General features: G+C 47.5%; 1 protein-coding gene across 5 annotated transcripts in view; it reads right to left on the bottom strand.

Moving 5' to 3' along the window:
• The window catches only part of LOC143928328 (histo-blood group ABO system transferase 2-like), a 281,371-nt gene that overhangs the window by 71,545 nt on the left and 185,962 nt on the right, over nucleotides 1-23,864 (bottom strand). The gene's annotated exons all lie outside the window — the stretch shown is intronic.

Here is a 23,864-nt window from a genome sequence, read left to right as displayed (position 1 = left end):
GCAACGTGGCTCGCAAACAAAATTGAAGTCCTTTTTTTCCTACAAATAGAGCTTTCTTTTGGTGGTATTTGATCATCTCTTCGTTTTTTTTGAGCTATAAACAAAAATAGAGTGAAATTTTGAAAAAAACGCATTATTTTTTACTTTTTGTTATAATAAATATCCCCCAAAAATATATAAAAAAACGTTTCCCTCAGTTTAGGCCAATACGCCTATATACGCCGGCGGCACGCTCGTGATGGCAGGGCGGCATTAAAGATTGGACGTACCTGTATGCCAATATGTCTGCCCGTGCCATTCTGCCGACGTACATCGGCGTGCGCCAGAACCGGTTAATATTGTGAATAGGCAAGGGCATGCAGACTCCTCCACAGACTATGGAGTCCTATTGGTTAGGTTTTTTTCTTAGCCACTTTACTCAAAATCAAAATCTTTACTCCAAATCTTTCACAATGTATGTTTACAGGATTGGAAATGAACAGAAGGTGACGTTCTCTCAGAGTGTGCAAATAGTTCCGGAGCTACCAAAAAGAAAAAAAATCTTCTTCGAAATGTTTCCCTTCCTACGGAAAGTCATGGACATTAGACCGTAACTGACTTTTGAATGTTCCATCTCGAAAGTGAAAAAAAAGTAACTCTCCATATACCGTAGTAAGGTTTTGTGACCAAATGTTCCTCCTTTTTACTGTAGTATCTCAGAGTGTGACACTTGATAAATGAAGGACTTCTTACCTCAAGGTCACTGTGACGTTTATCTGCAGGTGCAAACCTTCTCATGTTGGTATGTCTCCGCTGCAGCCGTGGGTGCAGCTGGTCCAGCAAGTAGTAGAATGTGCCTAAGGCCGCGTACACACGGGCGGATTGTCTGCCCAACTAAGTTCGTCAGACAATCCGACAGACAGTCCGTCCAAACTTTTGAATGAACGGACTTGCCCACACACGGCACTTTTTGAGCGGACTAATACGGCGGACTAAGTCCGCCATACAATCCGCTCTACTTTTGAAATGAACGGACTCCCCCACACACGCGAAGGAAAGTCCGCTCATTTTGAGCGCATCTCCAGGTAGGCGGGGCCCGCGAAGGAGACGTCGCTGACCCCGCCGCCTGGAATGGACTTAAAGGGGAACCCCAACGCCGAAAAAAAATCGGCGTGAGGGTGCCCCCCAAGTCCACAACAGACCCTTGTCCGAGCACGCTACCCGGCCGGCCAGGAAAGGGGGGCGAGCGAGCGCCCCCTCCTGAGCCGTACCAGGCCGCGTGCCCTCAACATGGGGGGTGCCTTGGGGAAGGGGGGGGGCGCGCGGCCCCCCTACCCCAAAGCACCTTGTCCCCATGTTGATGAGGACATGGGCATCTTCCCGACAACCCTGGCCGTTGGTTGTCGGGGTCTGCGGGCGGGGGGCTTATCGGAATCCGGGAGCCCCCTTTAATAAGGGGGCCCCCGGATACCGGCCCCCCACCCTATGTGAATGAGTATGGGGTACAATGTACCCCTACCCATTCACCTGTGAAAAAAAGTACCAAAAAAAACACAACACAGGGTTAAAATATTTTATTGCACAGCTCCGGGGGTCTTCCGTCTTCGGGGGTCTTCTCGCCGGACTCCTCCGCTATCTTCTTGTAGCTCTTTTGCTAGCGGAGGAGTCCGGCTTTCTTCCTACCCGCCGCCGGCCTCTTCTCCCGACTTCGGGGGTCTTGGCCCCCTCTTCGGTTCTTCTGCCGGGCCACCGCGCCTTCTTCTAGCTCTTTTACAGGCGGTGGCCCGGTCTTCTGTCGCCGCTGTCGTCGCCGCCACCGCCGCCTTCCGTTCTTCTTCTTCTTCTTCTTCTTCTCCAGGAGATGTTGCCTCGACGATCTCTCCGGCCGGAATGCCAGAGCCGCGCTGCGCGGCCACTTATATAGTGACAATGGGGCGGTGTCACATGGTATATGTCACATGGGTTGGTGTCACATGGTGACCCCGCCCCCTTACGATGTCATAGTCCCCATGTGACATCAACCCATGTGACCAACCCATGTGACACCGCCCCATTGTCACTATATAAGTGGCCGCGCAGCGCGGCCCTGGCATTCCGGCCGGAGAGATCGTCGAGGCAACATCTCCTGGAGAAGAAGAAGAAGAAGAAGAAGAAGAAGAAGAAGAACGGAAGGCGGCGGCGGCGGCGGCGGCGACAGAAGACCGGGCCACCGCCTGTAAAAGAGCTATAAGAAGGCGCGGTGGCCCGGCAGAAGAACCGAAGAGGGGGACAAGACCCCCGAAGTCGGGAGAAGAGGCCAGCGGCGGGGAGGAAGAAAGCCGGACTCCTCCGCTAGCAAAAGAGCTACAAGAAGATAGCGGAGGAGTCCGACGAGAAGACCCCCGAAGACGGAAGACCCCCGGAGCTGTGCAATAAAATATTTTATCTTGTGTGTTGTGTTTTTTTTTGGTACTTTTATTTTACAGGTGAATGGGTAGGGGTACATTGTACCCCATACTCAGTCACATAGGGTGGGGGCCGGTATCCGGGGGCCCCCTTATTAAAGGGGGCTCCCGGATTCCGATAAGCCCCCCGCCCGCAGACCCCGACAACCAAAGGCCAGGGTTGTCGGGAAGAGGCCCTTGTCCTCATCAACATGGGGACAAGGTGCTTTGGGGTAGGGGGGGCCGCGCGGCCCCCCCTTCCCCAAGGCACCCCCCATGTTAAGGGCACGCGGCCTGGTACGGCTCAGGAGGGGGGCGCTCGCTCGCCCCCCTTTCCTGGCCGGCCGGGTAGCGTGCTCGGACAAGGGTCTGTTGTGGACTTGGGGGGCACCCCCACGCCGATTTTTTTCGGCGTTGGGGTTCCCCTTTAAGTCCATACCAGGCGGCGGGGCCCGCGACGTCTCTGTCGCGTGCTCCGCCTACCTGGATACCCGCTTGAAATGAGCAGACTTTTCTCCGGGCGGGAAAAGTCCGCTCATTTCGAAAGTACAGCGGACTGGCACACACACGGGCAGACTGTCCGCTCAAACCAAGTTTGGACGGACAATCTTACGGAAATTCCGTAAGACTTTGTTCGTCAGACTGTCCGCTGAAAAAGTCCGCTGAAGCCCACACACGAGCGGACTGTCCGCTCAAATGTGTTTCGGCGGACTAAGTTGGGCAGACAGTCCGCCCATGTGTACGCGGCCTAAGTCATCCTGGTGACGTTGAAAAACTTTGTAGAATACTTTCGGAATTAAAGCATAGTGCAGAGCCACAAACCCTTCAAAAGGCAGCTTCAGTAGCATGGGATGGGTCCAAAATCGATGTCTCCTAGCCACAATCTGCTTTTTCTTGATCTCCTTTCTTAACATATAGGCAAATATGACAATGCCACGCTGTCCTAAAAATTGTTGTAATCCATCGCACAAGGCAGATAGCACATGGACACAGCAAGGACAAGTCCCTCACTGAAAACTGCAATGCAGCATGGGAGGAGCAATGCTTTCTGGGTAATGTCAAAGTCACAGAAACTGCTGTAAATGGATCAAAACAGATGCAAAAACGGATGTAAAAATAGATGTAAAAACAGATGTAGATGGGTAAATTAACTACTTCAGCCTGGACCATTTTGCTGGCCAAAGACCAGACCACTTTTTGCGATTCGGCACTGCATTGCTTTAACTAACAATTGCGCGGTCATGCGACGTGGCTCCCAAACAAAATTGACGTATTTTTTTTTTCCCACATATATAGCTTTCTTTTGGTGGTATTTGATCACCCCTGCGGTTTTTGTTTTTGTGCTATAAACAAAAACAGAGCAACAATTTTGAAAAAAAAAACACATTATGTTTTACTTTTTATTATAATAAATATTCCCCAAAAATATATAAAAAAAAAATTTTTCCCTCAGTTTAGGCTGATACGTATTCTTCTATATATTTTTGGTAAAAAAAAAAATAAAAAAAAATCGCAATAAGCGATTGATTGGTTTGCGCAAAAGTTATAGCGTTTACAAAATAGGGGATAGTTTTATGGCATTTTTATTAATAATTTGTTTTTTACTAGTAATGGCGGCGATCAGCGATTTTTATTGTGACTGCGACATTATGGCGGACACATTGGACATTTTTGACACATTTTTGGGACCGTTGTCATTTATACAGCAATCACTGCTATATAAATGCAGCGATTCCTGTGTAAATGACACTGGCAGTGAAGGGGTTAAGTGTTCCTAGGGGTGTGTTGCTAACTGTTGGGGGCTGGGCTTTCATTTAGTGAACACTGATCTCTGCTCCAATCACATGGAGAAGAGATCAGCGTCACTAGTTGCTAGGCAGAACGGGGAGATGCTGTTTACAACGGCATCTCTCCGTTCAGCCGCCCCGTGAGACGATCGCGGGTATGACCACGGCGATCGAGTCCGCGGGACCAGTGACCGAACTGACGGGGGTCTCGACCAGCACGCGAGTGCACCGCCGCCGGCGTGCTTGCGATGGCAGGGCGGCATTAAAGATTGGACGTACCTGTACGCCAATATGCCTGCCCGTGCCATTCTGCCGACGTACATCGGCGTGCGCTGGTCAGGAACTGGTTAACGTATGTAAACGGAACAGAAGACGGATGAAAACTGGAATAAACGGAATGGAAGATAGATGAAGACTGATACATATTTAACATGGCTAAACTGACAGTGCCTGTGTGAATGCCTTAGGATAAACTGGTGCAAACGCCATTTCCAAGAAGTATGAAGGCAGGCATACTATATTATTAACCTTCAAAAACTGATGAACCTCAGAAATCGCTTCATTTTTTACCAATTCACGTTGCTTTGAAGCTCTGATGAAGGGGGAATGTCAGGTCTAGGGATGAGCCGAACACCCCCCTGTTCGGTTCGCACCAGAACCTGCGAACAGACCTAAACTTCGTGTGAACTTTAGAACCCTATTAAAGTCTATGGGACTCGAACGTTCACAATCTAAAGTGCTCATTTTAAAGGGTAATATGCAGGTTACTGTCCTAAAAAGTGTTTGGGGACCCGGGTCCTGCCCCAGGGGACATGGATCAATGCAAAAAAAAGTTTTAAAAACGGCCGTTTTTTCAGGAGCAGTGATTTTAATAATGATTAAAGTGAAACAATAAAAGTGTAATATTCCTTTAAATTTCGTAGCTGGGGGGTATCTATAGTATGCCTGTGAAGGGGCGCATGTTTCTGGTGCTTAGAACTGTCCCTGCACAAAGTGTCATTTGTGCAGGAGAAAAAGTCTTTTAAAATCACTTGCGGCTATTGTCGGGTCCCGTAATACAGAGAACACTCAATGAGTGTTCTCTGCATTAGCCGACAATTCATTCATTCATTGATAAAAAAAAAAAAAAAAAAAAAAAAAAGCGTGGGGGTTCCCCTAAATTCAATTACCAGGCCCTTCAGGTCTGACATGGATATTAAGGGGAACCCCGTGTCAAATTAAAAAAAAATTTCGTGGGGGTCCCCCTAAATATCCATAACCAGACCCTTCAGGTCTGATATGGATATTAAGGGGAACCCCGCATCAAATTAAAAAATAATTGACGTGGGGGTCCCCCTAAAAATCCATATCAGACCCTTTATCCGAGCACGCAACCTGGCAGGCCGCAGGAAAAGAGGGGGGGACGAGAGAGCGGCCCCCCCTCCCTCCTGAACTGTACCAGGCCACATACCCTCAACATTGGGAGGATGCTTTGGGGGTCTGTGACCCCTCAAAGCACCTTGTCCCCATGTTGATGAGGACAAGGGCCTCATCCTCACAACCCTGGCCGTTGGTTGTGAGGGTCTGCGGGCGGGGGGCTTATCAGAATCTGGAAGCCCCCTTTAACAAGGGGACCCCCAGATCCCGCCCCCCCCCTGTTTGAAATGGTAAGGGGGTAAAAAAGTACCCCTACCATTTCACAAAGAAAGTGTCAAAATGGTTAAATAAGACAAACACACTTTTGAAAAATTCCTTTATTAAAAATAAAAAAAAGATTCCAGCGGTGCTAATCCACTCTTGCTATCCAGCGACGGGTCTCCGGGGTCCAGCGATGGATGATCATATCCAGCGACGGGGGATCTCTCAGTCCAGCGCTGTCCATACATCCTTCTTCTGTCTCCACTCCGGAGACACTGCAGAGAGCCCAGCGCTGACGTTTCTTATATTAGGAGGGCGGGGCCACCCGTCACCTGACCCCGCCCCTCTGACGCTGGAGAGGGAAGCCAGGGGTTCCACAGTGACGTGTGGGTGACTCCGCCCCCTATGATGTAACGCAGGTTTCCGTTACATCAGAGGGGGCGGGGTCACCCACACGTCACTGTGGAGCCCCTGGCTTCCCTCTCCAGCGTCAGAGGGGCGGGGTCAGGTGACGGGTGGCCCCGCCCTCCTAATATAAGAAACGTCAGCGCTGGGATCTCTGCAGTGTCTCCGGAGTGGAGACAGAAGAAGGATGTATGGACAGCGCTGGACTGAGAGATCCCCCGTCGCTGGATATGATCATCCATTGCTGGACCCCAGGGGCTTTTTTTTTAAATTTGATGCGGGGTTCCCCTTAATATCCATATCAGACCTGAAGGGTCTGGTTATGGATATTTAGGGGGACCCCCACGCTTTTTTTTTTTTTTTATCAATGAATGAATGAATTGTCGGCTAATGCAGAGAACACTCATTGAGTGTTCTCTGTATTACGGGACCCGACAATAGCCGCAAGTGATTTTAAAAGACTTTTTTTCCTGCACAAATGACACTTTGTGCAGGGACAATTCTAAGCACCAGAAACATGCGCCCCTTCACAGGCATACTATAGATACCCCCCAGCTACGAAATTTAAAGGAATATTACACTTTTATTGTTTCACTTTAATCATTATTAAAATCACTGCTCCCGAAAAAACGGCCGTTTTTAAAACTTTTTTTTGCATTGATCCATGTCCCCTGGGGCAGGACCCGGGTCCCCAAACACTTTTTAGGACAGTAACCTGCATATTACCCTTTAAAATTAGCACTTTAGATTTCTCCCATAGACTTGTATAGGGTGTTCCGGCTTTTTGAATTTGCTGTGAACAGCCCAAATTGTTCACTGTTCGCTGAACAGGCGAACAGGCAATGTTCGAGTAGAACATGAGTTTGACTCGAACTCGAAGCTCATCCCTAGTCAGGTCCATGAAAGAATAAAATAGAGAAGTGGCCCCATGGGATTGTCACCCCCTAAATCCCATTTGTTTTATAAATAAATTTCACTCTTAATAGAGGGCTATGATAATTGTTAAGTACATTTTTTACATTTTTTAACATAATTGTTAAGTCTCTCGATGGCTGTTTTGCTGGTTCTTTCTGTTTTGTGTTTCAGGTGACAAGCTACCTGCTGTCGCTAGGAAGATTTGCCTCAGCTGCTGAGCACTGGATTGGTGACAAATACTTTGGCAGGAAACATCTAGCCAATGAGTGTAACCTTTTACTTATATCGTCTCCCGTCACTGGGCGGCGTTAGCATTTACCTCAGGTCTGTCAGCTGCACTCACTTCTGGATTCTCCTCAGCCTTCCTTCTGCATCTTTTGACCTGCTCTCCCACCCTTCCTCCACTTTGTAATTTCCCCTTATCGCGGTCTCTATTTATGTGGGTGATGTCGCCCACTTTGTGGGTGGACAGTGGTTGGTACACTGTTACTTGGCTGGTATAAGATATTACTGCTTGAGTCTCAGTGACTAAGCATGTTGGTCTGTTATTGGTTACCAACAGTTCTGTTTTATATTGAAGGTTCATCTTTTGGGTAATGTTGTCCACTTTGTGGGTGGACAGTGGTTGGTAAACTGTTATTTGGTTGGTATAAGATATTACTACTTGAGTCTTAGCCCCTGTACACACGGTTGGAGATTTTGCCAACCAAATCCGTCGGATATTGCCCGTTGGATTTAGTCCGACGGATTGTGTCCGAAACTGTTGCATACACACGGTTGGGCCAAGTTGGCGAAAAATCCAATCTTTCAGAACGTGATGACGTAATTTCGTTACGATGGGACTACATTCAGGCTAGTAGCCAATAGCTTTGATGTAGGAATTTGATCTGAGCATGCGTGGCACTTGGTCCGATGCAGGGGCGGACTGACCATTGGGCCACTCGGGCACTGCCCGAGGGCCCCGAGCCACTAGGGGGCCTCATCAGGGTTGCCAGCCTCAGTAAAACCAGGGACAGTATATACAAATCAGTTTTTTTTACATCTGTCTCTGAAAGGTCCCTTACCGACATCCTTTTGGTCTAAAAATCCCGGGATTATAGCTGCCCCACATCTCCAGTACCATCTCAGCCAATAGAAACATGTCTGTGTATACAGTGTGATTGTATACTGTGTGTGTGTGTGTGTGTGTGTGTGTGTGTGTGTGTGTGTGTGTGTGTGTGTGTGTGTGTGTGTGTATACTGGGTGGCCCCATAATCTCGGATTGCCTGAGGGCCCCATAATCTCCTATTGCCCGGGGGCCCCAGGAGTTGTCAGTCTGCCCCTGGTCCGATGAAAATGCTCTACACATGATCGGATTAGGTCCGTCCGGCCCAGTTGGTCGGGAAATATTTCCAACATGTTGGAAATTTGGGTCGGACGGAGATTCGGACGGAATCAGTCCGATGCATACCACACACAGTCGGATTATCTGACGACACGGTCCGATAAGACTCATTCCGACAGATTCTCCGACCGTGTGTACAAGGGCTTAGTGACTAAGCATGGTGGTCTGTTCATGGTTAACAGCGATTCTGTTTGGTATAACATTTTAAAGTTCATTTCATAATTAAACATTTTTAAACCCAATAAAGGGACTGCGGCCTAAACCTTTCCACAATTCTTGTGTGTTTTATTTTATATTTTAGCTATGTTCTTATGGTATGATGGGTGTTAATGGGTTGTACAATCCCATATTCAGACCCCTGAAACATGTTAGCTGTTTTACCAGGTATTATTCCAATATAAAGCAAATTAGGATCTTCTCTGACTCCACGACCAGTGGTGTGGCACTCACATTATATTTCTCTTTGGAGTTTCCTCAATAATGAGAGAAACCTTACCAGAGCCAGTGAGCTCCAGAAAATGGATCTGACGTTAGTAACATGAGACCCTAATTGCAAAAGATATATTGCCACACACATACGTTCTCTAAAGCCACGTACACACGTAGCCGTCTGTCCGACGTACTTAGTCTGGCGGATGTCCGCCAGACTGTCCGTCGGATGTCCGCCAGACTGTCCGTCGGAATTTCCGAACGGGCTACTTGCCCACACACGGCACTTTTTCAGCGGACTAAGTCCGCCGTACTAAGTCCGCCGTACTAAGTCCGCCGTACTTTCGAAATGAACGGACTCGCCCACACACGCGGAGGAAAGTCCGCTCATTTCTAGCGCGTCTTCAGGTAGGCGGGGCCCGCGAAGGAGACGTCGCTGGCCCCGCCGCCTGGTATGGACTTAAAGGGGAACCCCCAACGCCGAAAAAAAATCAGCGTGGGGTCCCCCCCAAGTCCACAACAGACCCTTGTCCGAGCACGCTACCCGGCCGGCCAGGAAAGGGGGCGAGCGCCCCCCTCCTGAGCCGTACCAGGCCGCGTGCCCTCAACATGGGGGGTGCCTTGGGGAAGGGGGGGCCGCGCGGCCCCCCCCACCCCAAAGCACCTTGTCCCCATGTTGATGAGGACAAGGGCCTCTTTCCGACAACCCTGGCCGTTGGTTGTCGGGGTCTGCGGGCGGATGGCTTATCGGAATCCGGGAGCCCCCTTTAATAAGGGGCCCCCGGATACCGGCCCCCCACCCTATGTGAATGAGTATGGGGTACAATGTACCCCTACCCATTCACCTGTAAAATAAAAGTACAAAAAAAAAACACAACACACGAGATAAAATATTTTATTGCACAGCTCCGGGGGTCTTCCGTCTTCGGGGGTCTTCTCGCCGGACTCCTCCGCTATCTTCTTGTAGCTCTTTTGCTAGCGGAGGAGTCCGGCTTTCTTCCTCGCCGCCGGCCTCTTCTCCCGACTTCGGGGGTCTTGTCCCCCTCTTCGGTTCTTCTGCCGGGCCACCGCGCTTTCTTATAGCTCTTTTACAGGCGGTGGCCCGGTCTTCTGTCGCCGCCGCCTTCCGTTCTTCTTCTTCTTCTTCTCCTGGAGATGTTGACTCGACGCTCTCTCCGGCCACAATGCCAGGGACACGCTGCGCGGCCACTTATATAGGGACAAGGGGCGGTGTCACATGGCTTTATGTCACATGGGTTGGTCACATGGGTTGATGTCACATGGGGACTGTGACATCGTAAGGGGGCGGGGTCACCATGTGACACCAACCCATGTGACATAAAGCCATGTGACACCGCCCCTTGTCCCTATATAAGTGGCCGTGCAGCGTGTCCCTGGCATTGTGGCCGGAGAGAGCGTCGAGTCAACATCTCCAGGAGAAGAAGAAGAAGAAGAAGAAGAAGAACGGAAGGCGGCGGCGACAGAAGACCGGGCCACCGCCTGTAAAAGAGCTATAAGAAGGCGCGGTGGCCTGGCAGAAGAACCGAAGAGGGGGACAAGACCCCCGAAGTCGGGAGAAGAGGCCGGCGGCGAGGAAGAAAGCCGGACTCCTCCGCTAGCAAAAGAGCTACAAGAAGATAGCGGAGGAGTCCGGCGAGAAGACCCCCGAAGACGGAAGACCCCCGGAGCTGTGCAATAAAGTATTTTATCTCGTGTGTTGTGTTTTTTTTGTACTTTTATTTTACAGGTGAATGGGTAGGGGTACATTGTACCCCATACTCATTCACATAGGGTGGGGGGCCGGTATCCGGGAGCCCCCTTATTAAAGGGGGCTCCCGGATTCCGATAAGCCCCCCGCCCGCAGACCCCGACAACCAACGGCCAGGGTTGTCGGGAAGAGACCCTTGTCCTCATCAACATGGGGACAAGGTGCTTTGGGGTGGGGGGGCCGCGCGGCCCCCCTTCCCCAAGGCACTCCCCCATGTTGAGGGCACGCGGCCTGGTACGGCTCAGGAGGGGGGCGCTCGCTCGCCCCCCTTTCCTGGCCGGCCGGGTAGCGTGCTCGGACAAGGGTCTGTTGTGGACTTGGGGCGGACCCCCACGCCGATTTTTTTCGGCGTTGGGGTTCCCCTTTAAGTCCATACCAGGCGGCGGGGCCAGCGACGTCTCCTTCGCGGGCCCCGCCTACCTGGAGACCCGCTCGAAATGAGCGGACTTTTCTCCGGGAGGGAAAAGTCCACTCATTTCAAAAGTACGGCGGACTGGCATACACACGGCCGGATTGTCCGCCGAAATGCGAGTACGGCAGGCAGATTGGTGTGCAACATGGCATTCTAAGTCCGCCGTACTTTCGGCTCAAAAAAGTATGCCGGAGGCTACACACGGGGGGATTGTTTGGCGGACTTGAGTTTGCCGGACTTTTCCACCGGATTGTTTGATCGTGTGTACGCGGCATAAACCAATCAAAGAAGTGTTTAGGTCACCCAGGTAGTGATGTGGGCACCTAAATAAGGACCTTCCTCTTCTACAGTCCAGAAGTTAGATGATTCAGGACCAGAGCACCACATGACTATGGATTTAGGTCATTAGAAGGGGATTTTATATGTTTTTTTTTTTATCTCTAAATCTTAGCAATTAGTTAGGTTGAGTAGTGTGGGGTAAAGGATGGGAAGGAGGTAAGGGTGTGGCTGGAGATCAGCTTTAATAGAATGAGGCAGCCAGGATAGACGACTTGAAATGAGGAAGATGGAGAACTAAAAAATAACAATGCTCTGAAACCGCATAATACACTTACCAAGGCTGCCTTCCCACTAGGGTGGGCGAGCGCTGATGGTAAAAAGCCACTAATTTTAGCAGCGATTAACTGTCGCTATAGAGGCACTATTCGGCTGCTAGCGGAGCACTTTTAATCCCTGAATAAAGGGTTAAATATGTCCCACGTAGTGCTGTTGCCAAAATGCTTTGCAGGAGCTTCCATTCATTTCCATCGGCAGGAGCGGTGTATACCGCCCCAAAGATGCTGCTCGCAGGACCTTTAATGTCCTGCCAGCGCATCATCCCAGTGTGAAAGCACTCAGGGTTCCACACTGGAGCTACAGGGGAGGCGTTTTTTCAGGCGCTATTTTTGTCCCAAAAGCACCTGAAAAACGCCTCAGTGTGAAGGGGGTCTAACTTTCACCAAACATTGTCTGATGGTGAAGAAATCAAGGTCAACACATGCACCTGGAAGATTCACCTGCAGTGAATGTTCGCTAAATGTCAGATTCATTGCTTTATAAATATGCCTGAGTAGTAACACACCTAGGTCTGTATGCATGATACACATCCTTTATTATTTCACATTCAGTAGAGGTACTTTTGCAGGTGAAAAAAAAGGATCACAAACTGCATATAACCCGATATTATGTAAATTTACTTGAAACCTGAATTTTTCACTAGACGTTAAACTCTTTATCATTTTAGAGTCTCTGCAGAGCATTGTGCAATAACTAAAGGAAAGATATAATCCAGATTTGCAAATAGTTTTTTCATTACATTGAGAAAAGCAGAAGTTGCACTGAACCACTTACATTCCCAAATCAAAGAGCATATTTGCAAAGACAGATATTTTGTTTTACGAGTAAGGAACGACAGTGTTCAGAACGAATACTCAGTGTCACACCCCATTCATTGCAACCACAAAATACTTAAGCATTTGGGTTTTAGATCAGCTTTAATATTATGAGGCAGCCAGGATAGACAACCTGAAATGAGGAAGATGGAGCTCTAACGACTCTAAAAATAACATTGCTCTGAAACCGCATAATACACTTAGGGGGTCTAGCAGTGCCCATTAGTGATGCCAGTCAGTGCAGTCTTTCAGTGCCCATTAGTCCCTGCTCATCAGTGCTCCCCATCAGTGCCCATAAGCGCCGCCCATCAGTGCTGCCTATCCAATGCCACCTCATCAGTGCGGCATACTAGTACCACCTCATCAGTGCCACCTAATCAGTGCTGCCTCATCAGCACAATATCTTTGAGGGAGAAAAATGACCATATTTATCGGCCTATAACATGCACTTTTTTCCCCTTAAAATCAAGAGAAAATCATGGGTGCATGTTATACGCCGATCCCCGCCGATTTTGAGGTTTTCTGTGGCTCTCTGCCATTCTCGCCGGCTTTCGGCTATTTTTGGTTGCACTCCGTGGCTTTCGGAAAGCTGAGAACAGCTGAAAATAGCCGAGAGCTACCAAGCGCCTCTGAGATACACAGGACATCCACTCTGTATCTCGGCTGCGCCATTTTTAAAGAGCAAGCCTGCAACAAAACTGACAAGGCTGCAAATGACTGACAAGGCTGCAATGCAAGGCTGCAAATGACGCTGACAAGGCTGCATTGATGAGCATTTAAATGTAAGTTTTTTTTTCCTTAAACTTCACTCCTAAACTTGGGGTGCGTGTTATACGCAGATAAATACAGTACTTATTTACAAAATTTACTTACAGAAACTAAAGAAAAACTTTTGTCTTTTTTCCTTTATTTGTAAAAAATAAAATACCCAGCAGTGAATAAATATCACAAAAAGAAAGCTCTATTTGTGTGAAGAAAAGTATTAAAATTTCATTTGGATATAATGTTGCATGACCGCGCAATTGTTATTCAATGTTGATCAGCTGGCGTGACGTAAACAGTGTATGCGCAGATCATCATTATCCGACGCTATGCAAACAGCGGCAGAACAACGGACTTGCAAAATTTTGCCTCGCTGTTGTAGGGCGGGTTGTATTGAAACGGCCCGTTTTCTGTCTGTTGCGCGGTGGGTTTAGTGTGATAAATGGCGCATTTTGCCTGTGTATAAGGGCGGGTTAAAACACACACAAAACACGCCCTTCAACACACCCACAACCCGCCCTGCAATAGCGAGGCAGAATCTGACAATTACATTCTCAATCGGTGCTTAGCAGATCGGATACTGCCTCAGGTAAACTGCGCATGTGCTGTATCGACAGCACGCCAGCTGATCAACATATCAGCTGTAGTAATGATGCTTACTGCGCATGTGCAGACACAGAGGCATTTTTCAACGGGGGGGGGGGGGCAGCATTCGATAAAACACAGGTTCAAACAGGGGCGGCTTCAAAGTTGTCTGACTTTGAAGGTGCCCAACACAGTGTGACCTCTATAACAGAAGTCAATGCAAGCCTCTCTGAAGTTGCCCCAAAGTAGTACAGGAACCTTTTTCTAAGTCGGAGCGGCTTGAGTCGCTCCTATTCAAATGGTTCCATTGTACTGAAGGGAGCGCGACTGGTTAGGCTGACAAGTCACCTGAGAGGTAGCTCCTGTGTGAACCGGCACTAATGCACACATACAAGAGCTTCGAATCTGAGAAACCAGGAGCATGCCCAGTAACATAAGCAGTCAAGCAATCCAGGACCCTCAACAGCCCAGTGATAACCATCTGAGAGGCCCAAAGCTGGACTCATTACCAAAGACATACCTCCCAACTTTTTGAGATGGGAACGAGGGACACCTATTATCAAATGTATGTAGGCATAGGACACACCACCTTAAAAAGGAGAATTATACAAAAAAATGATTAGTTAAACCCACAAGTGCTTTATTTTTACCACTACTATTCCTTTATATTGGCTTTTGAAGTTTACAAATGCAGAAATTTAGTAATTTGATGAAATATTTTGCATCGGGAAAGACTTTTTGAAAGATAAATAGTGCATTTTATATACAACTATATAGATCAGACCAAAATGAGGGACAAATGAGGGACAGGGGGACTTTGTTCCAAATCAGGGACAGTTGGGATGTATGGCAAAGACAATTCAGAATTCCAGTCCAACACTGCCGCACACCTAATACTTCTTTTACTTCTCAAAGTCTCTGAAGAAGGACTGGTTCTTTCTGCTTTTATCAGACAATTTCCTGTCATCTTTCTCTAAATAAAAAAATAAAATATATCAGAAGAATGAAGAACTGCTATAGGTAACAAAAGTTATTGGGTCAGATCCTGCATAGTTTCTTATGACAAGCAACTAAGATTAAGTGATATATACAGGAAGGATTAGGAAATATGTATATGCCTTCATCTTAATCACCTTGTGTCACAATGCACGAATATATACAAAACGCCTTTTAGCCACTCATCTATAAAAATACTCATAGCAATGGCATTTGTACTTTATGTGAATATTTCCTTAAAGTTTAACAAAAAAAAACACATCAGTCACTATCTATTGAAAGATCTGGAAAATGAACATATTGATGTCACATTCTAAAACTATATCCGTCAGTAAGGATTAGAAGTTATTGCAATAGAAACCAAACAAAACAAAATGTTGCAACCTGTCATACCTTTTCACTTTGTTTTTTTTGCTCATAACTTAATGTGCTTTTCGAGCCCCATAGAATATAAAAAGGTAATGTTTGTGGAGCAATGATCCTAACTGCCGGTTCACACAGGAGCGACTTGTCAGGCGACTTAGCTGCCTGACAAGCCGTGCTCCGTTCTGTACAATGGAACCGTTCTAATAGGAGCGACTTAAGTCGCTCCGACTTAGAAAAAGTTTCCTGTACTATTTTTGGGGCGACTTCAGGTGACTTGCATTGACTTCTCTACAGAAGTCGTTTTGCAAGTCGCTGCTGAAGTCGTGTGCAGGTCGCGTCTGTGAGTCGCGCTGCAAGTCGTGTCGCCCCTGGGTGAACCGGCAGTAAGCAGTGCTGTTTTTAACTAATGCCCCATACGCACTATCAGTTTTTCTGCTGAGTTTTTCCTTCAGGTTTACTAAAACCATGTAGTGCAAGGGCCTGCCCGATTTGCATACACATTGAAACTCCTAAGGTTTGACCTCATATTATATGGTTTTGGTAAATCTGAAGGAAAAGCTCAACAGAAAAACTGATAGTGTGTATGGGGCTTAAGCCTTCTAGAATGCTACACTGAGGATGTATTATAAGCTATAGATCCATGTGATAAAACACAGCTCCAGCCAGCCCTTTTCATTTGTTTATGATCAGAATGAGAAGGGTTAGAGCTTCTGTCAGATTTTTGAATTCCCTTATTAGCTGTCAGGACAAGAAGGGATGTAAATCTTAAAGCGGTTCTTCACCCTAAAGGGGAAGTTCCGCTAATCTGATCCCTCCCCCCCCTCCGGTGCCACAATCGGCACCTTTCAGGGGGGAGGGGGGTGTAGTTACCTGGATAATCCAGGTATCTGCACCCACTTCCGGGCAGACCGCCGCAGACGCCCCGCCCCCCGTTGTGTTCTGGGAAACACACAGTTCCCAGAGACACAGCGGGGGACCATAAGAGACGCGCAGCGCGACTCGCGCATGCGCAGTATGGAACCGGGCAGTGAAGCTGTAATTCCCTGACAGAGGATGGCGGCGGGGGCAGCAGCGAGACGAGCGATCGCTCGTCATCTGCCGCCGACATCGCTGGACCCTGGAACAAGTAAGTGTGATTTTATTAAAAGTCAGCAGCTGCAATATTAGTAGCTGCTGGCTTTTAATATTTTTTTTTTAGGTGCAGAACCGCTTTAACTGATAGAATATAAATAAAAAAAATGAAAAAAATTGACACAAATGAAATAAACAAATGCCCAAAGATATAAAAAATAAATAAAGTGAATGTCTCTTTAACCAGTTGCCGACCGCCGCACGCCGATGTACGTCGGCAGAATGGCACGGGCAGGCATAAGGGCTTACATGTACGTCCCTTGCCTCCCGCGGGTCGGGGGCCCGATCGGGCCCCCGCCCGGTGCCTGCGGCGGTCGGTTTTCGTCCGGGAGCGATCCGGGACGAGGGGGCGGCCATTCATTCATGGCCACCCCCTCGCGATCGCTCCCGACGAATAGAAATCCCCCGTGACATCACTTCCTCTCCTGTAATGTAAACACAGGAGAGGAAGTGATGTATTCTCTCCTCCGTGTCGGTATTTTTCGTTCCGACACGGAGGAGAGCGGATCGGTGAGTTGCACCAACACTCTACACACACAGTAGAACATGCCAGGCACACTCACACCCCCCCGATCACCCCCCCAATTACCCCTGCCCCCCAGTCACAGTGACACCAATGTCATTTTTTTTTTTTTTTTTGCATTGGTGTCATTTGTGACTGTAATAACTGTTAGGGCAGTTAGGGTTAGCCCCCTTTAGTTCTAATGTACCCCCCTAACCCCCCAATAAAGGTTTAACCCCGTGATCACCCCCCGTCGCCAGTGTCACTAAGGCTGGGTTCACATTGCAGCGGTTTATGAGAACGAATGTGATTCGCACCGCACTGCAGTGCAAATCACATCCGATCTCTGTGCGATTCGAGTTCAGCCATTCGCCGCACCCGCCACACCCGCCGCACCCGCCGCAAATTCGCACGGGACCCTTTTTTTGGCCCGCAGCAGAATCGGATCGCATGGGTGTTCACACCATGCGATCCGAGTTTGCAGATCGCACTGCGATATGCGAACTGATCTGGGGGTGTCAGTAACATTTCACTGACACTCCCAGCAGTTCGCATAGGGCAGTGTGAACTGCCGCCGGGAGGCATGCGATGCGGGAACCCGCCGCGGATTCGCGGCGTTTCCGCATCGCTCCAGTGTGAACCCAGCCTAATAAGCGATCATTTTTCTGATCGCCGTATTAGTGTCACAGGTGACGCTAGTTAGGCAGGTAGGTATTTAGGTTCGCCGCAGCTTTTTATAGCGCCAGGGACCCCCATATACTACTGCATAAAGCCCCCTGATTGCCCCCTAGTTAACCCTTTCACCAGTGATCACCATATAACTGTTACAGGTGACGCTGGTTGGTTAGTTATTTTTTTATAGTTTCAGGGCACCCGCCATTTATTACCTAATAAAGGTTTAACCCCCTGATCACCCGGCGGGTGTCATTTGTGACTAATAACTGTTAGGGCAGTTAGGGTTAGCCCCCTTTAGTTCTAAGGTACCCCCCTAACCCCCCCAATAAAGGTTTAACCCCGTGATCACCCCCCGTCGCCAGTGTCACTAAGGCTGGGTTCACATTGCAGCGGTTTATGAGAACGGATGTGATTCGCACTGCACTGCAGTGCAAATCACATCCGATCTCTGTGCGATTTGAGTTCAGCTATACAGATAGTATGGCTGAATTCGTGTCGCACCCGCCGCACCCGCCGCAAACTCGCACGGGACCCTTTTTTTGGTCCGCAGCAGAATCGGATCGCATGGGTGTTCACACCATGCGATCCAAGTTTGCAGATCGCACTGCGATATGCGAACTGATCTGGGGGTGTCATTAACATTTCACTGACACTCCCAGCAGTTCGCATAGGGCAGTGTGAACTGCCGCCGGGAGGCATGCGATGCGGGAACCCGCCGCGCATTCGTGGCGTTCCCGCATCGCTCCAGTGTGAACCCAGCCTAACAAGCGATCGTTTTTCTGATCGCTGTATTAGTGTCACAGGTGACGCTAGTTAGGCAGGTAGGTATTTAGGTTCGCCGCAGCTTTTTATAGCGCCAGGGACCCCCATATACTACCGCATAAAGCCCCCTGATTGCCCCCTAGTTAACCCTTTCACCAGTGATCACCATATAACTGTTACAGGTGACGCTGGTTGGTTAGTTATTTTTTTATAGTTTCAGGGCACCCGCCATTTATTACCTAGTCTCACTAGTGTACCCCTAAATTTAGGGGTGTCTACTTTCCAAAATGGGGTCATTTGGGGGGGGTTTGTGCCATCTTGGCATTTTATGGCCTTCAAAACTGTAACGCCCTTAGAAAGCCTGAAGGCGGTGCTTGGTTTTCGGGGCCCCGTACGCGGCTAGGCTCCCAAAAAGTCCCACATATGTGGTATCCCCGTACTCAGGAGAAGCAGCAGAATTTATTTTGGGGTGTCATTTCACATATGCCCATGGCATGCGTGAGCAATATATCATTTAGTGACAACTTTGTGAAAAAAAAAAAGTTTGTAATTTTCCCGCAACTTGTGGCAAAATATAAAATATTCCATGGACTCAACATGCCTCTCAGCAAATAGCTTGGGGTGTCTACTTTCTAAAATGGGGTCATTTGTGGGGGTTTTGTGCCATCTTGGCATTTTATGGCCTTCAAAACTGTAATAGGTAGTGTGAAGTGAACTCAAAAATTTACGCCCTTAGAAAGCCTGAAGGCGGTGCTTGGTTTTCGGGGCCCCGTACGCGGCTAGGCTCCCAAAAAGTCCCACATATGTGGTATCCCCGTACTCAGGAGAAGCAGCAGAATTTATTTTGGGGTGTCATTTCACATATGCCCATGGCATGCATGAGCAATATATCATTTAGTGACAACTTTGTGAAAAAAAAAAAAAAAAAAAAAAGTTTGTAATTTTTCCGCAACTTGTGGCAAAATATAAAATATTCCATGAACTCAACATGCCTCTCAGCAAATAGCTTGGGGTGTCTACTTTCTAAAATGGGGTCATTTGTGGGGGTTTTGTGCCATCTTGGCATTTTATGGCCTTCAAAACTGTAATAGGTAGTGAGAAGTGAACTCAAAAATTTACGCCCTTAGAAAGCCTGAAGGCGGTGCTTGGTTTTCGGGGCCCCGTACGCGGCTAGGCTCCCAAAAAGTCCCACATATGTGGTATCCCCGTACTCAGGAGAAGCAGCAGAATTTATTTTGGGGTGTCATTTCACATACGCCCATAGCATGTGTGAGCAATATATCATTTAGTGACAACTTTGTGTAAAAAAAAAAAAAATTTTTTTTTTGTCATTATTCAATCGCTTGAGGCAAAAAAATAAAATATTCAATGGGCTCAACATGCCTCTTATCAATTTCCTTAGGGGGTCTACTTTCCAAAATGGGGTCATTTGGGGGGGTTTTGTACTGCCCTGCCATTTTAGCACCTCAAGAAATGAGATAGGCAGTCGTAAACGAAAAGCTGCGTAAATTCCAGAAAACGTACCTTAGTTTGTAGATGTGACAACTTTTGCGCAAACCAATAAATATACAATTATTTACTTTTTTTTTACCAAAGACATGTGGCTGAATACATTTTGGCCTAAATGTATGACTAAAATTGAGTTTATTGGATTTTTCTAATAACAAAAAGTAGAAAATATCATTTTTTTTCAAAATTTGCGGTCTTTTTACGTTTATATCGCAAAAAATAAAAATCGCAGAGGCAATCAAATACCATCAAAAGAAAGCTCTATTTGTGGGAAGAAAAGGACGCAAATTTTGTTTGGGTACAACATTGCATGACCGCGCAATTACCAGTTAAAGCAGCGCAGTGCCAAAGTGTAAAAAGACCTCTGGTCATTTACCAGCAAAATGGTCCGGTCTGAAAGTGGTTAAATTACATCAATCCGACCAATGTGCACAAAAAAAAAAAAAAAAATCTGTGCAAAAAAAAAAAAAATGAAATACTAAGGAATTTGTGTAAATAATGTTCCTTGGTCTGTGATCTTCATTCCATATATTTTTCACGGTGCATTATCCTTTTCGCTCAGCAATGTGCCACCTCCACCGTTTTGAATGTACCCACATCTTAATACAGCAGATAATGAGCTTTTAGAATTTTCTTTTAGAGTCACTTTACTACTGCATGCCCCACACTCCTCAATCTGCATACAACGATCTCCAGCTGGATAGCAGATAGATCATGCGAAATAACCAGGGTATGAAATAGTGCTTTATTGTTTTAAAAACTTTAATTTATACAAATGTGTGACAAACAAAACAATCAAAGTTACATCCTAAAACACTCAGTGAAGGAGAAAACTTAATGTACTTATTTACAAAATTTTATAACAGAAACAAAGAAAAAATGGAAAATTGTATACTCACCTTTCCGTAATTTTCCTTTCCTGACGCATCTTCATGGCAGCACACAGTGTGTGCTGCCATGAAGGCGTCAGAAAACTTTTTTTCCTGGTGCCTCCATGGCAGCATACCTGTGACAAGCTCCGCCTTGGCTCCTCCCTCAGGACTAGTGAATATTATAAAAGAAATCGTTAGCACAGCCCCAGCATTCTCCTTTTTTTCCTCATACCTCATGGCAGTGAATCCTGGTCGGCGTCCTTACCTTCTGCATTCGGCAGCTTCCGTCCGGGTTCAAGCCTCTCCCGGACGCAGTTCCTTCTCTTGGGCAGCTAAACGCGCTTATAAGGTTGGAAGTCCCTTCTGTAGGATCTTTTGGGACAAGCAGTTTGTCTCTTAAGTAAGAGCTTTATCTGCAAGTTGATCAGGCACCAGCTCGTTCATGGTAACAGAGGCAGCAGCTATTACTACATTTCTTTTTTTCCCTCCTTCTTTCCTTCCCCTTTTAGGTTTTACATCTTTGGCTTTTCTCTTTCTCCCCTTCGTCCTTTCTCTTTCTTCTTCCCTCTCTATCTTCCCCTCCTCAACTTTCCATTTCTGTCTTTCTTTTGACCTCTCATTTTTTCTTTTATTTTTCGTTGCTTCTTTTAGAGGAAAAACCCCTCTCCTAGCCCCTGCCATTGTTAGCTCCGTAGGAGCCGCGCGCGCTCAGCCCCGGCACTTTATTCGCCCCCTCGGCGTTCCCCGCGGTGCTCTGCGCATGCGCCGGCGGTGCGAGGCTTCCGGGTTTCCGTTCCGCCGGTCGGCGCATGCGCAGTAGTTCCCGGGGGGCCGCCGCGCCCATTTTGGATAAGGGCATCGTGCCCTGCCTCTCCTGTTTCACTATTTATCTCCCTGTCGGCCTCAGTGGGACGCCTGTGGCCGCAGGGAGTACTGCGTCTGAGAGCTCCAGGGAGCAAATACCCATTCCTTTTAGGTAAAATAAATAAATAAATAAATGTAAAAAAAAATAAAAAAATAAAAGGGGAGCGATTAATTAAATAATTTAAGATAAATATATTAAATTATTATATAAACAAAATTAATAAGAATTATTTAAATAGATGTTCATCTGGGTTAAAAAAAAAAAAAAAAAAAGACAAAGGTAGAGAACCCATTGTTTATAGAGGTAATTTCACTTTTACCAAGTCAAGACGTGGTGGGTTGATCTTTCTTCTCTAAAACTATTTTCTTAGCTGCTGTTTCTGCTAATCCGTCTAGTATGAGCCATTTGCCGCACGCACAAGATCCTACTCTACACCTGAGGTAAGGACCTACGTCCAGGTAAGTCGATACACTTTTTTAAAAATGGATAAAAGAGTGCACTGTGGCTGGTACTTTTATGTATTTCAGTCCTGTATGCCAGAAGACGTCTAAGAAGACCTCAAGGCAACATGGAGACGATGATGACTCTCGTCACAGCAGGTCATCCAGGGGAAAGCATCGGCCCAAAAGCGCCGTCATTCATGCTCCCCGAGACCTAGATCTCCAAGATGTCAGCCCTGTGGGGCTACCCCACTTCCAGACAAACTGATCTGTCGAAATTGCATCAGGGACTATGCAGCGGACAGAGAATCTGAAAGTCTCCAAGTGGCGGACCTACTTAAGAAAGCAGTAAATGATTCCACTGCGGAATTGGTAGCTACAATGCCGACGCAGCCAGCATCTCCTCCTCAGGAGCAAACGGCTGAGGCTCCCATTCCCGGGCCGTCCACAAGTGGAATTTCTTGTCCGACCCTTGCATCTTCCTCTAAAATCATCAGGAAGAGAATGCCATCTCAGTGGAATCATCTGATGACCTAGATGCCTCTGGCTTTGCTTTCGCCATGGTACAGCTTTCTGTACAGGCAGTTAAACAAGAGAGCGGCTGGGAAGAGACCAACACAGAGGTTAAAAGTCTAAATCGTACTTCCCCTTTCTCAAATGCCAGATATCCTTTTTCCCTCTCATGGAAGGGATGTGATTGAAGAAGAGTGGAAAAAGACAGAGAAAAGATTCTCCATTAATCAGTTGGGAACGTTATACCCTCTCTGAGGCTAGTTCCGCAGTGCTGGAGGGTTCTCCAGTGGTCGATGCAGCAGTGGTAAGGTTGGCAAAGAATGTCACGTTGCCCCTGGAAGACTCATCTTCTTTAAGGTCCCACTGGACAGGAGGATGGATCTGGATCCAAAAAGGCTTACCAGATGGCAGGCAACGTCTGTAAATCTGTGATAGCTCTGACATCAGTGTCAAATGCACTACGTGTCTGGATTAATAATATAGATTCGGCAGGCCAACAGGAAATCCCAAAGGAGGATGTAATCAAGGCCTTGGATGAGCTGAAGCTCTCAGCAGACTTTATTGGTGAAGCCGCCATTGATTCAATTCGTTGCTCCGCAAGGGCAATGCTCTTGGAAAAGCACACAGTCTACGTTCCTCAAGACCTGAAGGCAGAGACCAGTGCCTACCCCACAGGATTCCACTAAATCCTTGGACGCCAGGCCAGCCCAAGCTATGGGGGCCAGGTTAAAACACTTCTCAAAGATCTGGGAACAAAAGTGCAGGGATCCTTGGGTAGTCTCCACAGTCAAATACAGCCATTTCTGGTTGTCCCTAGACAAATCTCCCAAGGACTTCTTCTCCCCGAAAAGGGTGTCAAGGTTCCCTCCAAATAAAAAAAAAAAAAAAAAAAGAGCGGAGGCACTACAGCGATTTCTTCTCTCCTTGCAAGAACAGCAAGCAGTAGTCCCAGTGCCTCCATCAGAGGGTTTTTCGGGTTGTTACTCCTGTATTCTAGTCCCCAAGAGAAATGGAGGGTGAAGACCTGTGATAGGCCTAAAGAGACTAAACCCCTTTATCTTCCTAGAAAAATTCAAACTGGAGTAACTACAGATGATTATTCATGTAGTCTAACCAGGGGACTGGTTATTGTCAATAGGCTTGCAGGACGCTTACCTGCGTATACCCATACTCCAGTTCCAGAAGTATCTGAGATCCATTTGGCTTCAGCACGTCGCCAGCAGTCTTCACAAAGACCCTGATTGCCATCATAACCCCTCTGAGGGAATTGGGGCTTCAGGTATGCCATTACTTGGACGACACTCTACTCCTGGCGGAGGATCCAGCCCAGTTAGGGG

Source organism: Lithobates pipiens, unplaced genomic scaffold (genome assembly GCF_037356315.1).
Source record: "Lithobates pipiens isolate NorthernLeopardFrog02 unplaced genomic scaffold, aLitPip1_a1.2 Scaffold_23, whole genome shotgun sequence".
NCBI lineage: Eukaryota > Metazoa > Chordata > Amphibia > Anura > Ranidae > Lithobates > Lithobates pipiens.
The sequence above is the reverse complement of the archived record's forward strand: the minus strand, read 5'-3'. Positions and strand labels throughout refer to the sequence as shown.